The sequence below is a fragment of the Panthera pardus genome, unplaced genomic scaffold (genome assembly GCF_024362965.1).
Source record: "Panthera pardus isolate Hobbes unplaced genomic scaffold, ASM2436296v1 HiC_scaffold_12, whole genome shotgun sequence".
NCBI lineage: Eukaryota > Metazoa > Chordata > Mammalia > Carnivora > Felidae > Panthera > Panthera pardus.
Window position 1 is genome coordinate 40001258 of NW_026526677.1, and position 20735 is coordinate 40021992.

Sequence of the window (20735 nt, forward strand, 5' to 3'; positions counted from 1 at the left end):
ATGAGTGGTATTGCAGGGGTTGAAAACTAGCTGCAGAGCAGAATTGTCCTTACACTTATTCATGCATGCAACAGATGTTCTTGAATGACCACCAAGCGCCCCCATTCTTTTCTGGGTGTTGGGGAGACACACAGCTGAACAAGACAGACAAAGCCTGCCCTCAAGGAATTTACATACAAGGGCAGCAGAACTGATAGGCAAGTAAATGTATAGTAAGTACCACAAGAGGTAGAGCCAGGTGAGGGACAGAATGTGCCTGGGGGTGGAAAGGCGTGCCCTACAGACAGGCAGCCCAGAGAGGCTTCTCCAAGGAGGCACCTGCCGGCAGAGACTCAAACAAAGGAAGTGAGCCCTGTAGCACACCTGGGGGAACAGTGCCAGGGGCAGGGGGACAGGAGCGCACAAGCCCTGAGCAGAATGTGGTCAGTGTGCTCAAGGACAGCAAGAACGCCACTGAGACTGGAGCAGAGAGAGCAAGGCAGAGGGTGAGAGCAGATGAGCTGGAGAGAAAAGTTGAGGCCAGTGCCCGCAGCGCAAGAGTCTGCAAACTACTGCAAACTGACTCTGTCAGCCAATGAGCTAAGAACAGTGACTACGCTTTGAAAGGGTTAGAAGAAGAAGGAAACAAAGGTGGAGAAAAAAGGGAGACAATGATGAAGACAAAGAAGGATAAGAAGATGATGGCGATGTGACAGACTCCTATGGGACCCACAGAATCTAAAATATTAACTTGGGGCACCTGGGTGGCTCAGTGGGTTGAGCGTCCGACTTCGGCTCAGGTCATGATCTCACAGTTTGTGAGTTCGAGCCCCACATCGGGCTCTGTGCTGACAGCTCAGAGCCTGGAGCCTGCTTCCGATTCTGTGTCTCCCTCTCTCTCTGCCCCTCCCCCGCTCATGCTCTGTCTCTCTCTGTCAAAAATAAACATTAAAAAAATTTTTTTTAAACTAAAAATAAAAAAATAAAATATTAACTACCTGGCCCCGTACCGAAGAGGTTTGCTTGTTCCCCAATATAGAGATCTGAGGGACAGTAAGCCATCTGGGTTTTATTTCCAGCATCACAGGAAGCCAAGGAAGTTCTGAGCAAGGAAGTGGCACAAGCCAAGGCTGGCGCAGGTCAGCGCTCACTCTGGCTCCCCGTGGGGAGGCAGCTGTGGGGTCTGGCACTGGGTGCAGGCAGATTTTATACTCACACGGGAGTGAGAGGACGAGGACGGTGGCTGTGTCTGGGATGGGGGCAGTGGCTGCGGAAAGAAGGGGCTGATTCTGAGGCACATCAGCAGAGTTGCCACACTGGATACGGGATGTGAGGGAGGGAGAGGAGCGAAGGACAACTCGGGTTTTGAGGTGGGACAACTAGGGGAGTGTCGGTGCAAAAGGCTAAGGGAGGAGCAGCTGGCGGGGCAGGTTCGAGAAATCAAGAGTTCTAGTGTGGCCATGATCAGGCTGAGACGATGATTCAACATCACAGTGCAGACACGTATGTACACATTTATATATACGCGCGTATGCAAAATGTACACACGTAACGTAAAGGATGACGGTGTCACTGACGCTATTAGAAAAACAGAAAGGAAACAATGTATGGAACAGCTACTCTGCTGCGTGAAGTATCTGATATTCATTCCCACAACAATCTATAAGCAAGAATCTCTCCATCTGTCTCTCCCACTTTACTGATGAGGAAAGTGAGGCTGAAATGGTTGAGCCGTTTTTCCAAAGTTGCACACAGAGCCGGGTAGTGGGGAGAGCCGGGAGATGAAGCCAGGGGTCCCTGCGCTTAACCCCACGACCACCGAACAGAGCAGCACATCCCTGTCTACTCCGGCATGCAGCCTTCCTTTCTTGGCACCTGTGTTTGGGCATTTTTATGTGGGCAACACAATGGACAAGTTGGGTTCCCCCGGGTTTCCTGGAATTGATTCTACGGACCAGAGACGATAAAATGTTCTTGTTTTCTACCTCTGAATTTAGCAACATGGGATAAACACATTTTTATTACACTACCTTTTTCTCATTCAGTACTTTTTAAATTATGAAGTAACGCGTGCTTGTTAATTGAAATTTTAAAATGTGGAAAAATAGGAAGGGAGGAAAGTAGTAATGTTCACAGCCCTTAAATGTAGCCATGATTGATTCTGGGACTTTTTTCAACATTTTTCTTTCAAAGTTTATTTATTTATTTTGAGATAGAGACAGAGTGTAAGTAGGGGTGGGGCAGAGAGAGAGAGGAGAAGACAGAGGATCTGAAGAGGGCTCCGTGCTGACACCAGAGAGCCTGACGCGGGGCACAAAGTCACGAACCATGAGATCAAGACCTGAGCCAAAGCCAAACACTTGTCTGACTGAGCCACCCAGGCGCCCCTGATTCTGGGACTTTTAAAAGGCTGCACTTGACCCACTGTATAGTTAGCAACAGTTTCTGGGGTTCAGAGCTGTGAGCTCAGTAAGGGAAGAGAACCCAAAAGGAACCAATAAACTGTGCAGCAGAGGAGTTAGGTAATCATAAAAATGGCAGGCATTCATTAAGACAATATGTAGGTGTGTGCTAAGAGTTGTGCTAAGCGTTTTAACCGCATAATTTTATGTCCCATTTTACATTTGGAGAAACTGAGGCTCTTGTCACTCCCAAGCACTCCCAGAGCAGAGGCTCTTCAATCTCATGTCACTCTGTGCTTAGAGAACAAGTATGGCCCACCAGAAGGCTCTAACAAATACCGCTTTTTTTTTCCCCACCCAAGAGTTTAGTGTAATTTTAGAATTGACTTCAACTTTGAATTCGACTAACACATGCCACCACATCACCGACCTCAACAAACATTTCTTGAACAACTAAAGAAAAACTAAAATCTGATAAATCCAGAACAAAATTAAGGAGAGGAAGCCAGAGTGAAGTGAGGCAACCCAGGATAGTCTCATGGATTCATTCATTCAACAAGTATCTATTTTTTTTTAATTTTTTTTTAACGTTTATTTATTTTTGAGACAGAGAGAGACAGAGCATGAGCAGGGGAGGGTCAGAGAGAGAGGGAGACACAGAATCTGAAACGGGCTCCAGGCTCTGAGCTGTCAGCACAGAGCCCGACGCGGGGCTTGAACTCACGGACCGTGAGATCATGACCTGAGCCGAAGTCAGCCACTTAACCGACTGAGCCACCCAGGCGCCCCTCAACAAGTATCTATTGAGCCCCTACTAAGTGCCAAGCACTGGAGTGAGACACTGAGGACCAGTGCTGAACGTGACAGACTAAGATCCTGGCCTCATGGCGGATTTTGGTCAAGGGATCACCATGGTTGGCTAAATCTAGGGAAACACTCGGAGTAGCTTCCCCTCAGACCCTAGAGGTCTGCCTTACTTTGCTCTGATGCACATGGCCACCCTGTGCGAACCAACTTGCAAAGAACTATCTAATTACACAGTGCTTCTGTTTTATTCTTTGGACCAAACATTGTGTAACTTGTCCTTCCACGTCATTTCTTACTAGCTTATTTCTGCTCACTTTCCAACCAGACCCAGTAACTGGAATTTCTAACCTGAGGTTATGGCCCTCCAGGGGTCTCCATGGATGAGAGGATGTTGTTATATGGACATATATTTTGCAGAGGGTCAGGGACATGAAGGGGAGCAAGGGTCCATTGCTTCTGTCAGAGTTGCAAAGGGGTACATAACCTCAAAAAAGTAAAAATCCACGGCCATAATCTTTTTCCACTTCAGTGGTATTTCCCATAATCTGTGAGTGAATGTTGACTCTTTTCCTCTGTAACAGACTCTCATAGAGCCGAGACTGAGTGGCATTTGGGGTTTGCTTTCAGAAACTACGCGAGTATAGCATTGGTATTTTTCCAGGCACGGCATAAAACGGAACTTAATTCATTCACTTCCACATTGACACAAGGGGGAATGTTCCAATTCCTCGGCCGCTGAGAAAGGCAATGTCCCCCACCAGGCTTCACACAACCCTCTTCCACTTGATTATTATTTGAGTCTCACCCCTGGCCCTGGCTCCACACTGTGGGTCTATACCGTTTCCCTGAGTACACACAGTCTTAGACTTTTTGGGGCCAAAGAAAATAATCCTGTTCTGATAGTCGAAGGCAAGAACAGACTTCCTAAGCAGGTTGTTCATCTGCCAGAATTCCTGCTCACTATGCTTATTCTTGAACTCCAGATATCAATCACCATCTCTATAGGGTAGAGAAAAGGAACAGAAAATACAGACAGTCTCCTGTTATTTCATTTTGTTGAAAGCAAGTAGCACATTCAAGTGGAACATTTAAGAGTCAAGGTCTTTGCGAGCACTCATTCCTTCCCTGCCTCAGCAAATACAGATCGAGTGTCTACTGTGCACCAGACGCTTTCTAAGTGCTGAGGACACAGTAATGGACAAGACAGGCATGGTTCCCACCCTTCTGGAGCTTATGGACTAAGGCAGGAAAGAGCCATTGCAAGCAAATATACGTGTGTTGAGAGTTAGGACAACAATTATGAAGCACTACTGGGAACATGGAAGCAACGACCCAGTGTAATATCACCATGGTGAAGAGCAAGGAAGACATCCCTGCTGAAGTAACAGATATGCTGAAGCCTGAGTAGAAGTTGCTAAGGCCAGGGTGCATGGAAGGAGAAGAGATTAGGAGCCATTGAGTCTTGTGCAAAGGCCCTGAGGCCAAAACTAGTACAGCGTATTGGAGGAACTGGAAGAAAGCCTGCGTAGCCAGAACAGAAAGTGGAGCCACAAATGGCTGGAAACAGGCTAGAGAAGAAATAAGGGCTCTGTATAGACAAAGCCTTGCACGTCATTGTGGGGACTTGGGTCTGAATCCTGACCCAGCAATGGGGAGTCATGGAAAAGTACTGTGAAGTGTATGGGGCATGATTAGCTCTGAAAGGGTCTTTTTACTGTTTTATTTATTTATTTTTAAAGATTTTACTTTCAAGTAATCTCTATACCCAATGCGGGGCCTGAACTCACAACCCCGAGATCAAGAGTCGCATGCTCCTGGACTGACCCAGCCTGATGCCCCTAGATCTGAGGTTTTAAAAGATCATTCTGACCACAGTGTGGAGAGTAGACCAGGGACAGGCAAGACCATGCATGAGAAACCAGTTTCAGAGGCCTTTCCAGTAGACCTGGGGAGAGATGCTGGGTGGTTTGAATCAGGGTGAAAGTGGTGGGCATGATGAGAAGTGGACTTCCTAAGAGAAAACGGGGAGCGTGAGCCCACAGACTTGATGGTGGGTTAACTGTGGAGGTGAGGAGGAGGGAAGGATTAGTCCTCTAACCAATCATTCCTGCTCATCTCCAAAGGAGTTCTAGACCCTCCTTCCCACCCTGCCTCCAGGAGATGGCTATCCAAGTGGACACTGCAGTGGGATGATTTAGCACGCCACGTATCAATCTGAAAAGGAGCCACTGATTCTCGAGGCTCCAGTGACACTGGCCATTGTTATACACATTGCAGGAGCCACAGCTGTCCCCACTCAGAGCCTCTGTGTTGGTGATTCCACTACCTGGATCAGGCAGGCTCCCCTGGTCTTCCCACGGCTGGTCGTTCAGCTCTAACATGGTCTAACATCACCCCCAGTTGCTCGTGAACATGTCACCCTGCTTTCCCGTCTGCACAGCACTCGCCACTCTCTGAAGTAAACATATTAATGCACTTGCCTACTTGTGTTTTGTCTGTATCTCCCCACGAGAAGGTAAATTCCATGATGACAGAAACCTTGCTATTCTTGTTATATCGTGCCTAGCACAGTGCCTGGTGCACAGCAGGTCCTCAGTAAAAAGAAGATGAATGAGTAAATGACTCCCCAGAGTCCCAAGGTCCCCCCGAGTGCCTTCTCCCTGGGCAACATAGACGTCCTTGGCTCTGGGCCTGGGCACAGACTGAGCGGCCCCTGTGCTCAGATTCCCCACGAGCCCTTTCAGACTCACTCTGAACCTCCGTCTGAACACAGGGCTCAGGTGAGTAACGGTTTTCCAAGAAACAGGATTCTCATGGGAGTTTCCTTTTATTCCCCAAAGCAGAAGAACTGCCAGGGCTGGTATTTTTCCAAACTCCACACTTTGGGGCACAAAGCAAACTCTATAGGACCCTGGGACAGAATTCCTTATTCACGCACACGGCTAGAAGAGCTCACAAGCAAATATCACTTATGCTGCTGATTCGTTACTATTTCTTTTTCTGGTTTTCCCTACAGATCTCAGGGCCAAAGTCAACTGCATTTGTAGTTCATAGCTGGTTCTTTTTAACCCAGGGTATTAGACAGGATTCAGTCCTCCCAGCTAAAGGATTCAGTTCTCCCAGCTAAATTCCTTCTTGGAAAGGGCTCTTGATTCTTCTCTCTTGTTCTTCTAATTTTGTTTTCGACAAGATGTTTCCTAACATGAAGATGGGGACTGCATTCAGCAGAGGGGAAAGAAACAGGACGTGGTGAGGCCCAGCCAGGCCCCTGCAGAGTCAATGCCGAGGGTCGAGTCAATGCCGAGTCACCATGAGTGGTCAGTTCTCAGGGCCTGTGAGTCACTGGCTGTGCGCATGGGGCTTCTGGTCCCTTCCACATGCCTGCGGTCTCCTCCCCAAGCCAGAAGGGAAATGACTAATCACAGACATCACTGTCCAGTGATGATTTCACCTGAAATCATAACATGGTACCTGTAGGAGAAGATGAGCTGTCATCCTACAAATCTTCTGTGTTGTCCTGGGGTTGAGTTGAGTTGGGACAAAAGATGGGATCCCACAACCGCTGGGTGAGGCTAGGTACCTCTCTTCCACCTGCCTGTCACAGCAACAGTGTCTAGGCTCACACGCTGGCAGATGAGCTGGGGCGGCTTGTGGAATAGAGACCAAACTGTTCTAAAACTCTAATTCAGATGCTGGGATAGACTAGGGGATATTTTTCTCTTAGATGTTGCCTTTCAGGAAATAGAGGCAAATGGAAAGATAAACTTTTTTGGGGGGAATGGATAAAAATTCACTCTGAGGGATGTTTTGGCAGCCTCAGCTCAAGGTCACAGCAATGTCATCTGTAGGTGGGCTTGCCCTTCCTGAGCATTTTCATATGCTCTCCATCACTGCTGATCTGCACCCCCAAATGGTAATAGCAGTAATCTTTTATTGAACACTCACTGCGCGATGAGCCCTTGATATAGGTTATGTTATTTTATTCAGTTTCCATAAAAACCCCTTTAGGTGACTGTCTATTATTGTCTCTATTTTACGGACCAGGAAGCTGAAGAATCAGACATTAAGGGACTTGCCCAAGAACCGCCCGCCCATGAGTCCTGCATGGGGGACCAGCCCCTCACTGGACACCAGAAGCTCCACTCTCATCTGCTGCTAGCCTCTGTTCAGTGGAAGGATCAATTAATTCCATTTACTAAGCCAGGAAAAGTGTATTTAGTCAGCTTTTTCTCTTTCCCAGAAAGCCTTTCACCAACTATTTTTTGTAACGCTGGGTTAAGTACCACCCGAGCCTTAGTCTCTTGTCATCAGTGAGAGTGCTGGGCAGGACTGTCTCGAGTGTCTTCCGGTCCAAAGTTCAGGATCTCATTCTGACCTATCACACAAAGCATCTCCTTCCTCTCAAGGGGGGAAAAAATCTTATTAGGCTCTTTAGAACATACACCTGCAATTCTCCATAGACAGGTTCCTGCAGAATCCCCAGAGGAGGTTATTAAATAAGATCAACACTCTCCCGGGCAGGAGAGTGTGAGAAGGTGGGCGGAAGAAAGCTGTTCTGCCAGGGTGCCTGAGTGGCCCAGTCAGTCAAGTGTCCAATTGCGGCTCAGGTCATGATATCATGGTTTGTGGGTTCAAGCCCCATGTGGGGCTCTGCGCTGACAGCACAGAGCCTGCTTGGGATTCATTCTCTCTCTCTCTCTCTCTCTCTCTCTCTCTCTCTGTCCCTCCCCCATGCTCTCTCTCTCAAACTTAAAAAAAAAAAAAAGAAAGAAACTGCTCTGCCCCGCTGGGAAGGTCTCACTCCCAGTTCGGCAGCCAGCTGTTTAGTCACAGCCACGCCAATTCCTGGATGCATGGGACTATGACGACCAGCCTGTGTAGCTGTGGAGGGAACCCCTAAGCCCTCAGACCCGCTGTCCGTTTGCCCTGCAGCAAAATGGAAGAGGGTTCCACAGGCTGCAAGCCACAGCCCATCCACCAAGGATGCTGCCCACCTGCCCGGGCCTGGGCCTTTCCTCAGCCATCATCCCATCATCCCTCACTGGACACATGGCCGACAATGCCAAGAAACTGGCGTCAGTGAGAGAAGGTCCCTGGCCCTCACTGCCTCCTTTGATAGTCACCTCACTTTCTGCCGTGGCCACTGCCTCCTGCTCCCGTGGCCCGATCCATGCTTCCTCTCACTCCCCGGGCTCCCCTCCTCCAGCTGCTCCAGCCCCCTCTCTATTCCTCAGACCCCCACTGTTCCTCCACCTGAGAAAGCCCCTCCTCACACATCTCACTACCTTTCTGGTCTCAGCTCCAACGTCCCCCCCTCAGAGAGGCCTTCCCTGGCCTCCCTTCCCTCTGTCGCTTCACTCGGTTTTATTTTCGTCACCCTCACCATGGTTTGAAATGATTTTCTTCATGCCTTTCACTGCCTGTCTCCCTGGCACTAAAATATAAGGTCTATGAAGGCAAGAACCCCCTCATCTTGATCACGGTTGTGTCCCCACCGCCTTGGATGGAGTAGTAGGTGCCCAATAAATGGAGGGAACTAACGTGTACAGATTCCTCACTCATAAGGTGGAGGAGATAATTTTGTCTCACAAGGCTTCTGTGAGGGTGAGAGATGACATATTTTCAGGGTTTGTCAAGACGAGGTCCCACTAACTGGAAGCTTTAAATTCATTCTTTGGGCATGGGAGAGAGGTGGTATAGACTGGCGGTGAGGCCTGCAGGCCCCAGAGTCTGAACTGGACCCTCACAGCTAATTAGCTTTTGGGCCTTCAGCAAATTATTTAACTTCTCTCGGCCACAGTTTCCTCGTCGGTAAAAGAGACATAATAACAGTACTAACTCCCAGGGCGATTGTACGTATTACATTAAACGATCCACGAGAAGTACTCAGAGGAACCTGTAGCACGTATCACACCCTCGATAAATGTAAGCTATTACTGCGTAGCAGATACAAGAACGCATACCCTCTGTCCCACTCTCCCACTGCACACGATACAGCCTGCAAAGCACACGTATGTAAATCCTCTCATTCATGCCTCTAAAACCCTCCGAGGGCCAGGAATTACCTACCCGCTCTATTTTACAGCTGAAAAACCTGAGGCTCAGGACAGCTTGCCCGAGATCATACAGCTAGCCAGAGCAGAGGACAGAAAGCCTCCGATTCAGGACCCCAAAACTCTCTTCCTAGCCCCACGCCGTGCTTGCTTCCTCGCCTGACCTACAGCCCTGGAATCTGAACACGTGGTCAGGCCCAGGCTGGGGAAAGCCTGCCATGCTCTTTGCATATTCTTGCTCAACATAAATAGAAGCCCTGGGCCTCTGCGCGCTCACTGAGGCCAACCGTGTCTCTCCCGAGCCGGCTCCCTTGCAGGCGGGTTGAGGGTTTGGCAAAGCCACAAAGGCAGATGGGGACTGTGGCTTCTGCCACTAGAGCAGGGCCAAAGTTCTAGTGCTCTCCCAGCTTCAAGGCACATCAACATAGCCCAGCATTTCTGGGGGTGGGTCAGAGCAGGGCACTGACAAGGTCACCCCAGGCTTTTTCAACTGCTTCCAGCTGGCACGGTGTGTCCGCTGAGCGTCAGGGTCTTTCCCGCGGATCAGGCAAGCCTAGCGGCCCCTCCTGCTCTCACTCCCTGCCCTGCCTCAGCCCCTGGCCCTCGTCTGCCCTTTCCAAGGTGCCCCGACTAGCCTTTGGCAGCTCTCCCTGCATCAGGGACAACTCAGGAAAGGCACTCTGTGCCTGAATCAGTCCAAGGAATCCAAGGGGTTGGGTGCAAATGACGTGAGGGGGAAAACAAACCGCACTTACCCAAAAGAAGCTGGCGCCCTGTTCAGTCTTTTCAACTCCCAGCGGGAGCAGATTTGTTGTGACTAATGCATCAGGCTTTAAATAGTTTCAAGCGGCATAGTGATTAGCCCAAGGCACGATGGAGGCAGGCGCAAAACGTCTCCAAAAGTGCAAAGTTTCCAAGAGAAAGGAAAGGCTGCCACTCTCAGAAAGCATTCACCTGCTGGCGGAAGCCCACCCAGTTCAAGTCCTTAATAAAGCAACAAGGCACAAGGAGCTGTGGCGATAAGGAAATCACACGGAACCGGGCGAGGGATTTTCGGTCGGATCCTGCCATCCTCCTCCTCACAAACCCTTCATGATTGTTCCTTGCCCACCATCTGCATTTCTCAGCATCACCTTCCAGGACCTTTATGAACCAGTCCTATACTGGGTTGAATGGTGTCTCATCAAAGCATCATATCCACCTGAAATCTCAGAATGTGACCTTATTTGAAAATATGGTCTTTGCAGGTGTAATTAGTTGACATGAGTTCGCAATGGACTAGGGTGGGCTCTAAATCCAGTGACTGGTGTCCTCATAACAAGGCCATGTGAAGACACAGCGACACACAGAGAAGAGAATGCCATGCGAAAACGAGGACAGAGATCAGAACTCTGCGTCTATATGCCAAGAATCGCTGGCAACCATCAGCAGCCGGGAGAGAGGCAGAAAGCAGATTCTCCTTCAGAAGGAAGGAACCTGGAGGAACCCTCTAGAAGGAACCAACCTCAGTAATGCCTTGATTTTGGACTCCGAGCCCCAAAATGATGAGCGAACGCATCTATTGTTTGAAGACACCCTGGCGTGGTATTTTTTTTTTTTTAATGGCAACCCTGGAACCTAGCACAGGTCCCAATCTACCTGTCTAACCCTGCTCCCATCCAAGTCACCTTCCTCACATTCCCTGTAGAAGAGGCAGCTGTTATACATTTAAAAAGTGACAGTGTTCAGGTCTCACCTTTGCCTTGTTGGCTGCTGTGTGACTTTGGGCAAAGCAATTAATTTCTCTTTTTTTTTCAGTTGTCTTATGTATACCATGAAGATAACAGAAGGGTAGTTGTAGGAGGTTGAAGGAGAAAATGTGCATGTAACAAGAAGGAGACTGTATCAGCCACAGAATTTCTCTGGGGCTTGAAGGCATTATATTTGCTTGGAAAATTGAGCCAAATAAACCTCCTTGCAGGATGGTGGCTTCCAAGTGCTAAGATCAAGAAACTGAGGGGCTCTGTTGACTAACAGGATACATCGGTAGTATATAAGTTGGGTGGTAAGAGTTGGCTGATGAAGTGTGAGAAAGGTGAAGTTCATAAGCAAGAATCGAGAAGATAAAAAGGGCCAGTAAGACGGAGACTGGGGGAAGGAGGGAGCAACACCCCTCCACACCATGGTGTGAGTAGGGAGTTTGGGGGGAACAGAAATATCTAATGGATATTTCCAGTTCTTTGTGGTGAAGTCTAAAATGTAAGCCCATTCCCGCATCTCTTCTACAACATATGCATTGAACTCTATACTGGGTACCAATGGCTTTATGATCATGGATTCCTTAGGCTTGAGTTTGGAGAGGTACTGAGTTTAGAGGCTGGGTTGTCATAGGAGTAAAGTGAGGAGAGCCCACACCAATCCGTGAGCAGAACCAAGGACTTGGGGGACATCTGGTTTACCCACACATGCACTTTGTGAACATTATACACGAATGCTTCCTTCAGCCTCGGTCCTCACCTTCCTGACCATAACTTACTCCTGCCTGAGCTTGGAATGATGTTTCCCCTTCCTGTACCACTTCTTTAGCTATTTGAATCCTACCCATCCTTCAAGAATCAGCTGCCTCCTGCCTGAAGCCTTCTCCCACCTTCCCAGCTGGAAAGGGACATCCTCTATCTCTTAGCTGTGGGCAGGGCATATTCCCATACAACAGGTACTATATTCTATCTGGAGTTAGAGTTAAGCAATAAAAAACAAGACAAAAAGTCACCCGGAGGCAGATTAAGGGAAGATGACCTCAGAACAAAGAGAAAGACCCAGGAGGGAGAGTGGGGAGGGGAGAAAGTGGGAGGAGAGGACACTGAAAAGCTCAAATGGCCAACTTCATTCACAGTCACTGTCTGGGGCTGGTGGCAGGTCCAGCAGGGGAAAGGTGATATCTTCAGCAGGCCTTTTTGTAAAGCCGAAACTCAAGCATTTCCCCTGTCATTGCGAGGCACCGTGAAAACAGCTGCTGTGCTGGTAACTGGTTTCTTGGAAGCTCTCTACAGCCATGTGGACACAAATTACCAAAACTTCCCTCTGCCAAGCTTTCTCCCCACTCTTGCTCAGAGCAAATAAATACATCCACCATGGTCTGAAATGGCCCCTCAAAGGCGGGGCAGGTGAAATGCTCTGACCTACCCACAAAGAGCTCTGAGAAGGAGCTCTCCATGGGCCTGGAATGAGGAAATAAGTCCATTTACCTATTCAGCGGGGGAGAAAGGAGACAATGAGACCTGCTCCCCACCTACCCCTGCCCTCGGCACCTGTCCTGGGGCCCGGCTACTGAGCTGCTAGGAGCTGGGTATACAGGAACAAAAAAATACATGTTTGCTGTTCTCAGGAAGGTCCTGAATCAGGAGGAGACAAACAAGCGGGCAACGGCAATGCAGTGTGAGTAGTAGTAGAAAGAGAGATTAGCCCATGGGTTGGGACAACCCAGGAATTACTGCCTGGGCTAAGCTGTGCCTTAAAGAGTGAAGAGGGATTATGTCTACAACTCACTACCACCACAAATCCACACACTGGCTGTTAGATTCATCATCTTTTTAAATATTCAAATGTAAGGAAATGTATGACTTGGGGCAGCAGGAAGATCCTATGATAATCAGGTGAAGAAGCTTGGAAAGGGTTAGCCAAGTAGAGGGAGCAGAACATGCAAAGGTCCAGAGGCAAAGTCATGGTTGCCATATAGACACCACTGTTGTAAGGATATGTGGAGGATTCAGTGAAGCAGCTTCTATAACAACAGGAGAGGCTGGGTAGCATAAATATCAGACATTTATTTCCCACAGTTCTGGAGCCTGCGTGCCAGCACGGTGGGGTTCTTGGCGAGGGCTCTCCTCTTGGTTGATGGATGGCTGTTTTCTCACTGAATCCTCACATGGCGGAGAGAGCAAGCTCTGGTCCCTCCATCCCCTTATAAGGACACTAATGCTAACATGGGGCTCCCCCCTCATGACCTTATCTGAACCTAATCATCTCCAAAGGCCTCACTTCCTAATACGTTGGGGATTACGGCTTCAACGCATGAGTTGGGGGGAGGGGGCGGGGGGGGGCACACACATTCAGTCCATAGATTGAGTTTGCAATAATTGACATTAATGACTATGAGAATAATCACTATCTGTTCCAAGAAATACCAATGAGAAAGTCTATCCCAGTATTAACAATCTAGAGTTGGAAACAGCCTCTCTGCCCAACAGTCGGGGATGGGTAAAATAAATTACCTGCGTACAACTAAATACTCTCTAGCTAGTAAAAGCGACGGTGTGTAGCTTGGAGGGATGTCCACGAGGGATGAAGTTGTTTAAACTGTAGGTCAGAAAAAACACAGATGTTAATCAGTTGGGAAAGAAGACTAGAAAAGCAAAACTGACCAAAATAGTCACAACGCTTACCTCAGAGGTATCATTAAAAGTAACTTTTAGCTATCCTTTTACCCTGTCCATATATTCTAAATTTTCTACAGTAAACATGTAAGATTTTTGAAATAAGAAAGGAAGGGATGGGTGTGTGTGTGTGTGTGTGTGTGTGTGAGAGAGAGAGAGAGAGAGAGAGAGAGAGACACAGAGAGAGAGAGTTTATGTATTTACTGCCAGACGTGACCCAGGCAATGTGAGAAAGAGCTTCACTGTGACCCTGCAGGTCAGAATGAGTGAAAAGACGCTCAGCCCAGGGTCCCTGCAGCCACTCCCATTGTGTTGTGGGCTGTTACCTGAGTCCTTTCACATTCTCTTCTCAAAGGTCATGTTCAATCAGCCCCAACCATCCTCCTTAAATAGCCAGTGTCAATGGCATAGCCACATTTACCTTCTAAGGTGGGAATGCCATTAGTTCTTGGAGCCAAAAGTTCCTTTTAAAAATGTGTAATAATTATTTGTCAGCAAATCAGCAATGATAGATGTGACTGTTGGCCTATTGGGCAGGTCAGGGGGTGGGGGGGGGTGGGGGGGGGGGGAGAGAAGAAGATGAAAGAAGCAGCTCCAGGGTAGACAGAAGGCAGCTGTAGTCTTTGAAGGGCCAGTGAAGTCAGAGAGCCAAGGAGAAGGCCCTTTGCCTTCACAAGTGAATATCTAGGCTGGCAGTCGACCACCTAAGGCACATCTAAGAAAGGCAGCAGGTAGGATTGAGTAACAGCTGAGACTGAGCACTTCATCCATCCGAGCTTGCCCTAGTCTACACTCTGAAGCTACAACGTGAGCGCGACACGGTTCTAACTTGCGTGGAGCTTACGTCCCCCCAGAGAGGAAGACTTTGAAAAGCAAAGGCACGTGTGCCACGAAGATAGGCAACAATAAGTACTACGAACATAAATGCCAGGGTGTGAATAGAGACCGACGCGCTGCCATTTTGGATGGGTTGCTCGAGGAAGAGCACAGACAAGAGGGAGGTGAGGGAGCAAGCTCTGTGTTTCCCTGTGGAAAAGCATTTAAGGCCGTGGGCACAGCCACAAAGGCCCTGAGTTTGAGTGTGTTCGGAAGACTTAAGAGCACAAGACGTCCTGTGACGTCTGGGAAACGCCCTGGGGGCACCTTCCCCCTCAACCGGGTGTGGGTTCTCGGCACGTGGGCGTCTCACACCCTGCCACCATCCTACGTAATCAGACCCAAGGAAGCTGCTTTCTCTGTACCACCACCACCATCCACAGGGGGAATGAGTCCCCGAAAACCTGGCTTTGGTGACTGGCAGCACAGGGTGATGGCTAAGAGCTCAGGCTTTGAAGTCAGACGCCCGTGGGTATACGTCCAAGCTCTCTCACATCCCTGCTGTGTGCCCCTGAGCAAGCTGCTTAGCTTATACGAAGCCAAGGAGTGTGCTGATAACGTGGATCTTCTGGGGAAGAGGGTGCAGGAGATGGAGGAAAGCCTCGATTTGCAGCATTCGCCAATTCTGTGGTATAAATACAGCCACGGTGGCTGATTTCAGCGAGCGACGTGCACTCGCTGACTACAGAACTAGGAAGAGACAGGTACAGTTGGCTCTCAAGAGCCAGCACCCGCCAGCTCACATCACCTCAGTGATCGCCTCAGTTTCCTCATCTTTAAAATGGATTTCATCTCATAGAGTAGTTGGTGAGAATGAGATGAGGTGTATATAAAAAGCACTTAGCACCATGCATCACACACAGTTAACACTCTATAAGTGGGAGCTATAATTCTTCTTTATTAATTTTTCAATGTTTATTTATTTTTGAGAGAGAGAGAGAGAGAGAGAGAGAGAGAGAGAGAGAGCGCGCATGAATGGGGGCAGGGGGCAGAGAGAGAGGGAGACACAGAATCCGAAGCAGGCTCCAGGCTCGGAGCTTCAGCACAGAGCCTGATGTGGGGCTCGAACTCACAAACCGTGACATCATGACCTGAGCTGAAGTCGGACACTTAACCGCCTGAGCCACCCAGGTGCCCCGAGAGCTGTAATTCTTACTCAGTAAGGATGTTGAATCCTGGTCTGGCTCTTGTATGTAGAAATGAATCCTCAAAGGAAGGACAGCAGAGGGTGAACAGGAGGGGTGGGGCCTTATTCTGGCCCTGTCTCTGCTTCCTGTGTGACCTTGGGCAGGTTGCTTCTCCTCTCTGTGCTTCAGTTCCTCCATCTGAAGTGAGGGACAGAGCTAGTTATAAAGTTCCTTCCAGATTGGACATTCTGCAACTTCCTACTTCAGGGACTGTTCTAGAAGCACCACTGGAAAGAGTGGGTGGTTACGGGTTACCAGGGCATCATAAGGGTAGGATGGAGCTCCCTGGATTCTCACCACTATTCAAAGCTACCTGAACAGAGGTGGCAAATGGGTACAGAGTCTAGGACGGCAAGCCTGAGTGAGTTCTTTCCTGACAAAGACCAAAGAACTGTTTAAAAGGTCAAGAGGAAAACACCTGAAAGAGAGACAGAGAGAGATACCTGACAGTGGGGAGAGAAAAAAGAGATCTGAGTGAGTAGTTTGAGGATTAATATGTTCTCAGAAAAATGCCTTTAATAAGCATTTTATTTATTTTTTTTTAACGTTTATTTATTTTGAGAGAGAGAGAGAAAGTGCACACGAGCGAACGGGGGAGACGCAGAAAGCGAGGGAGAGAGAGAATCCTAAGCAGGCTCCACGCTGTCAGCACAGAGCCTGACGTGGGGCTTGAACTCACAAACTGTGAGATCATGCCCTGGGCCGAAATCAGGAGTCGGATGCTTAACCACCTGAGCCACCCAGGCGCCCCTAAAAGGCAATTTAGGAAGGAGGGCTATGTGTGCCAAACCTCACATGTAAAGAGAGAAAAGAACTCGGGAAGGAGCTGCAAATAAGATGCTGGGTGAGAGGAGCATCGCAGAGGCACAGGGGAAAATGAAGGTGAGGACGATACGGCTCTAAGAGCACTGTCACCAGGCACAGGCAGGGGAGTGAGAGGCTGGCTAGAGAAACAAAGTAACGCCAACCTCGTGGACTTGTACACCAAATCTGTACAGCTCAGTTCCTTGTGCCTCCAATGTCCTCATTAGAATCCCTTTGAAGTACATCAGACTATAATTTTCAGGAGTCAAGAACAAAGCTCCCTGTAGCCTTTGGCTCATTCGGACCATCAGTAGGAACAAAGTATCTGACACAGCTCCCTCAAAGCCACAGACATGAGGCAGGCCTGCCCGCCGATGACAAATGGCCCTGAAAGATTCTGTGGACTTTGCACTTTTCTTTATAAAAGTCTCTGGACTAGCCCACAGTTCTTCTCTCGGGGGGGAGGGGGGGGAATTGGGGACGAATGAATATCGAGTTTGAATGCTGTGATCCCAGCAATTGCTTTCACTGGCTATTATGGCTTGGAACTCAATTTTTCCTCCCAAATAAGTAGTTTTCTCAAGCAGCCTGAGAACTCACAGCTCTTCTCGTCATGACGAGTAGGTAAACTTGACTGAATTTCCATCTTGGTAATCCCTGCTCTAACATTTTTGGGTCAGACATTGTTCCCATAAGGAGCTTAATTCCGATGCCTTGACATCCAGGGAAATGAAAGGCGGAAGTCGGAACGCGTATTTCATTCTGACTGGAGCTAAACTCTGACAGGTAAGCTTAATTACTGCCTGCCTGCAGCTCCTAATCAAGCGGCTTCTGACGGAAAGAATAAAGTCATAATAACATGTAATGACATTCTAGTCAAACTGGGAACCAAGTCGCAGCAGCCGGTGACTGTAGTGGCAAAGCCAGACGCTCCAAGAGGTGGGGACAACACTGTGACAGGGATGCCTCCACCCACTCTCCCATCTCGGTGTCTTCATTTTAATGAGGACGCAAAGAGTCCCGGCCCTGTGGAGTCAGGAGCCGTAAATGCTGTGTTAACTCTGTCTATAAACGATTATCAACCATAGCCTTTAAGCTTATTAAAAAGAAGCCGAGAAAGGAATCAATCATTGTCACAGGCTCAGCGTGAAGTTGCTTCTAAAAATAAGAGTCCATCTGAAATTCTAAGAGCATCTTACAGGCGGATGGCTACACAATCTGTTGGTAAAATGTAAGTGAGTAAAAAAAGAGACCTCAGAATGGTCCAGAAATGACACTGAGAGTTTAGAGTCTCTGGGTTTCAATGCTGGCGTTTGCCTGCCTTGTAGTTTGGTCCGGTTCTGCCCCGTCTTGGCCCGTCAATATCTTCGATCTTGTTCACACACACCTTTGTTCTTCAGCATCACCATCTGCCTTGGAAGCCTGGCTGAGAGGCACCTTCACTCTCTGCCAATCCTGGTTCTCCTGGGTCCGCACCTCTCTGCAGAAGTGGTACTCAGCCCTCCAGGGAGGATGAAAGTCATTGTCCACAAGCACTTCCCACAGACCCCCGAACTGCGTGTTTTACCCACATCATCAATTTAATACTCGCAGAAACGCTCCCTCACTTACTGGGTGTTTATTTGCATGTACCCTGTGCCAGGCACCATGCCAGACAGCAGGCAGACCTACGGGAGCTTGTAGTATAAGCGTCATTATACCCAGTTTACAGGAGAGGAAACTGAGGCTCAGAAAGGGCTAATTAGGGGGAAGTAGCAGAGGTGCGACCCGAACCCAGCCTGAGTTGTTTCGTTCCAGCCGTCCAGGTATGTTTCTTTTTCCTGCCCCCAGACTCCTCAAAAATGGGGCCTGGGTCTCTTGTGTTTGGCTGTCTTTCTTACGGATGCTCACTAACCGGGGCTGGCTTAACTGAACTCTGCAACCCTTAGCTAGCCATCTGTAAAATGCAGGTAAGTGGGTCTGCCTCACCGTCCCCTGCGGCTGATGTGAGACCCCAGGGCACACACGGGCATCTGGAGGGGCCTCTGAACAAGTCAGGGGAAGCAAATGTACCTTGGACGCCCTGTGCTCCACAAGAAACACGATCTCCCTGGTACCACCATTCCACTGGTCAGCAGTGCCTGGGCCAGAGAGCTCCCTCCTCCACAGCCGAGCCATCCCCACAAAGTCTCCAGAAGGTTCCGTTCCTTGCCTGACAGATCCCACAAGTGCTGCACGCAACGGCCCACGAGCTTAGGCTTCCTGGGCTACGCACAACCTCCCCAGTGCCCAGTCAGTGCGCCCTGGGGGGCTCCCAGGGCTCCATCTGAGCAGAGAGTTCTTGGTCTCCAGATAGGATCACTGGCTCCTTCCTGGAAGGGAAATAACTGCCCAGGGAAAGTGTTATGTGAATCGTCTACACCAGCTCGGCTTGATTTGGTTTCAAGAAAACACACAGCCTGAAACCAGATCAACACCACTGCCTGGAGACACTCAGGGAGACACAAAGGGGGCCGGGGATGGGACAAAAGTTGACTCGCTTTTGTCACAAGACGGTTCAAACATGGAGGTTCAGTTCTTACCCCAGGTTCTGTTCACCTCTGGCTATTTAGTGGGTTTGTTTTATTCAGCCCTTTCTGACTGCCATCCTGTCTGAGAATGGCACAGTCAGTGTGATAGAAGGTGATTAACTTGAGTCCTCTGTGCTGTGTGGCCTTAGACTATGGACTCAACCTCTCTGAGCCTTAAGTTTCACATCTATAAACTGGGTATAATTATTCCTACCCCAAAGCATTACTGGAAGGTAAAATAACATGAGTGATGTCAGTAAGTGTTCGATACAAGGTAGACAATAATGATAATAATCACAGTGGCTTTTTTTTAAAGAGCGGACGCAATGATGAGAGCCCAGCTTTACCGAGCTTAACCTGCAGCCCCTGCCAGTCAGGGGTACAGATTGTGAGGAGCATCCTGGAAGGTGGATATGACTGACACTGTGCATAGGGCAACAGAATGGGAATGGAAGCAGGATTCCTAGAAGAGAAATGGAGGGGGCATGTGGCAAAGGGGTTAGATGAACCAGAAGAATGTGGGAATCTGATGAAATATGACTAACAAGGAAATAAATCCATTTCTAATTTCTCCATCCACAACTACTTATTAAATCCACCTTCTTTTGATTAATCCTTCCATGCCCTTCCACCAACCTCCTAGTTAACGACAGCAACCACGCTCCATAAATAAAAAGTGCAATCGAGAGGTAATTAATGCTGAGCCATCTAATTCTGAATTTCAAATCATGCTCTACTTACATTAAAATAAGATTGCAGGCATGTGTGACAATCAATTTTCCTCTAGTTTTAAAAAAACATACACACGCAAACTGAAGTTTCGTTATTTAGGGAGAGATTTGGGAGGCATGGCTGCAATTGGCTTCCATATGTCACCCAAATATGTGGAGCTTCACTTGTGTGCCTGTCAGGAGGTGGCACTGTCTTCTGTAAAGTTGCACGCTGGAGGATGTTCAAAGGACAAAGATGTATCACAGTCTCTGGGCTAAAGGAGGCCAGGAGAGCTGGCCGTGCAGGAGGGTGTGAAGCGGGCCAAGGCTGGGGTTTCTGTAATTCCATCTCTTACCAACTCTATGTCTTGGACAAAACACTTCTCTATTCTCTGTCTCACTGTCTCCATTTCCTAATCTGCAAAATGGGCTGTATTTTAAGATAACCATGTTGGTAAGACACTCTGGAAACTGCAATTTTCTGCTGCTGTTAGTGGTTATTAACAGCCCTGACCTGGTCCAAAGGTTGCCCGGTGCTCTATGTGGTGGCCAGCTATATTCGGGTGGCCTGAATTTCATACCTTTCCAGTGTCAAAGCCAGGGTGAAGGAGGAAGACAACAGGTAGCGAGGCAGGTGCATGGAGGGCTAACCTGGGGAACAAGTCTAGGGCTACAAGATCCATGATATTTACAGAGCCCATGGAAATGTTTTTATTTTTTTTATAATCAGAAGAAAAAAATGAATATAATCCAGCTTGGATTATACTTGTTTTATACCAATGCAGTCATTAAATAAACATATATATATATATATATATATATATATATATATATATTTTTTTTTTTTTTTTTTTTTTTTTAATGGAGGAAGGGGAAGGCAGAAGAGCCAAGGGCTCATGAAAGTCATAACGTGGCCCTGACCAAGGCCATCGCTGATGAATGCAGCAGGCTTTCCT

General features: G+C 48.4%; 1 protein-coding gene and 1 non-coding gene across 12 annotated transcripts in view; both read right to left on the minus strand.

Moving 5' to 3' along the window:
* Positions 1 to 20735, minus strand: part of NAV2 (neuron navigator 2) — a 496240-nt gene that overhangs the window by 340437 nt on the left and 135068 nt on the right. The window lies entirely within an intron of this gene.
* LOC128776324 (small nucleolar RNA SNORD45) lies at positions 2741 to 2812 on the minus strand. The gene has a single exon (XR_008421400.1). It is a non-coding gene; the product is annotated as a small nucleolar RNA SNORD45 (small nucleolar RNA).